The sequence below is a fragment of the Sardina pilchardus genome, chromosome 20 (assembly GCF_963854185.1).
Source record: "Sardina pilchardus chromosome 20, fSarPil1.1, whole genome shotgun sequence".
NCBI classification, from domain to species: Eukaryota; Metazoa; Chordata; class Actinopteri; order Clupeiformes; family Clupeidae; genus Sardina; species Sardina pilchardus.
In genome coordinates this window covers 7,274,121-7,276,620 of record NC_085013.1, presented here as the reverse complement: position 1 = coordinate 7,276,620, position 2,500 = coordinate 7,274,121, and the positions used below count along the sequence as shown (strand labels likewise).

The window sequence follows — 2,500 nt, the reverse complement described above, 5'->3', positions numbered from 1 at the left end:
TACTGACTCAACCTCAACCTGAGCAGAGGCATACAGATAGAGACAGAGTCATAAATCTAGACGAGACCAGACGAATTTAACTCCACTCCAATTTAACCTCCGCGGACGGAAGCTGCCTCACTGACCAAAGCCTGTGTCAATCACAAGATTACAAAACAACAAAACACCCACTGAGGTGTCTAACCTTCAAATGACTTCTTTTCAACATTACCTCCACTAAGGACAACTCACAAAAAGCCCTGAGCCTGTTCATATAGTAGCCAATACACAACTGCTATTCATAATTCACAGACAAAGAAAAGCGTGTTTCTGTGGTTCGACTGTGGAAATAAGTATTACATTACTGGCAGTACTTTATATGAAGACTCGCAACATGGCACATTCTTCATACCTTACACAAACATTTTATAATAATTCATGAGTACATATTATCTACTTTCATTCATATCTATCTACATATTACAAGACAATAGTACGGAACAGATTACATTCAAGCAGATTATTTTCACAATGGATCTCCCCCTGCACACACGGTGGTGTTTTCTATTTTAAATGTTCCACAAGGTCCAGCACTTGGTCTGCTCCTATTCTTCAGCTATCGACTATTATTTACACATATATTTAGATGGCAGAGTCTCTGAATTATCTTCTCTGCACTGATGGCTCTTGATCCGTACACAAATGTCTTCTGCCGTAAATCACAAATGCCTATCATTAGCCCCGAGACCTTTTGATCTCTGGACCTCAATGTCAATGAGGATCTCACCCATTTAAATCCATGTTGCTAACTCTCTTGTTCTGTGTGTGGGGATGAGTTGGAGAGGGTGTGTCACATTAAAGAACCCACTCAGCATCTTTTCTTGGTCAGAGCTGCATGACACTCATGAGATTGCATCTCACCTACTCCAAAGCCCCCACCCTCTTCTCTCACACCTGTCATTTAACTTCACTTCACACATTCAACTTCAGGACTTAACTTTGCGTGGGTTAAGTGTGAGAAGACAGTTGTGTGTGCATGTGAGAGAGTGTATGTGAGAGTATGTGTGTGTGTGTGTGTGTGTGTGTGAATGCAGTCTTTTACAGGACACAGACACACAGAAGCAGAGCTTCAGCCATTACAGAATAATTATGCACACGCATACACACACGCACACGCACACACACGAACACACACACGCACACATACACATGCACGTACGCAGAAACACACAATCAGACATCACACACGCACACACACACACACACACACATATGCACGCACACACGTACATGCACATTAGTGAATAATTACCCCCACAGCTTTCACACACTCCATCATTATGTGATTATGCAGCTGCATCTAATTACACATTCAGCACCCTGGCAAATTCCAGCAGAGGAGAGGTGCATTATGGACTTTTAAAGGAAGCATTAAGCGCCAGAGTTTGGGAAGGGTTGGCTGGGCGAGAGAAGATAAATACTGGTCCGGTCAGCCTCAGGTACAGGTTATACATTCCACCAGAATCATTGTTTTGGCATTCAAGCGTCACACTCAGGTGCTCTCTGTAAGATTTCGGTTTAGATTAGCACAAACAACAATATATTCCTGAACCCGGTGCAGGGGCCAAATAAATAAATAACAATGCCCTCATGAGTCACCAGCCACTGCCCAAATGTTTTGCTTTTGTCCTTGAGGTGAGAGCACTTTATTTAACAGCACTCCAGATTTTCTGCGCAGTCCACAAAACACCTAATAAATATTTACATAAAGCCATTTCTAACAGGACAAAGTTGCATTGGCACTCAAATCTGACGCTGAATAGTGGTGACAGCCTCCTTGCGAACGTATTGTTGTGCAGCCGGAGTTTGTGACTACAGTACGTTTCTCCAACTCCCTCTATCCAGATGTTCTAATGGAGTTGACGCTGCCTACATTTGGGCATACCGCAGCAAAGACCCACATGCACTCACTTTTCTCCAGTCCTACTAAATGTGCTTACTGTACCTGTGGGCCCCCATACAGACTAGCACACGCCCTGGTGCACTGCTAATTTAGAAAGTCTGTGCCCTCCTTTTCTAAAGAAGAAAAAGTTCCTACTCTGCCACCACTGTTTAAACCACTGTGTAACAAATGACTTTCGTCCACCCACCCCCTGCCTACTCCTGAGCCTTTTCTAAAGCCACAGCTGTGAACCACCACCACCCTTGTCCAGTTCGTTGCTTATTTGGTTTGGTCCTAATTGTTGATCTCTGTCCTCTGTCCAGTAACAAACAGCTGGTATGTGGGCAGAAGTGTAAATTCAGAGTTACAGAGCAGCATAGTGTCTGCACCTATAAAACATCTCAGCCATTATCTGATCTGTTTTTTTCTTCTACATTCTTCTACGCCAAGAGAACTGGCATACATAATCTCACCTTATTGGTCCTTTTGGCTTTCAAATCGATATCTAGGTATTGATAAGGAGAGTCTGCAGATATATAGAATGGTTCTATGAGGGATAAATTAAGCGTCAAAAAAAGA

At 43.0% G+C, this 2,500-nt stretch overlaps 1 protein-coding gene across 1 annotated transcript in view; it reads right to left on the bottom strand.

Annotated features, from left to right (window-relative positions):
- gabrb1 (gamma-aminobutyric acid type A receptor subunit beta1) overlaps window positions 1-2,500 on the bottom strand; it is a 43,099-nt gene that overhangs the window by 22,295 nt on the left and 18,304 nt on the right. The gene's annotated exons all lie outside the window — the stretch shown is intronic.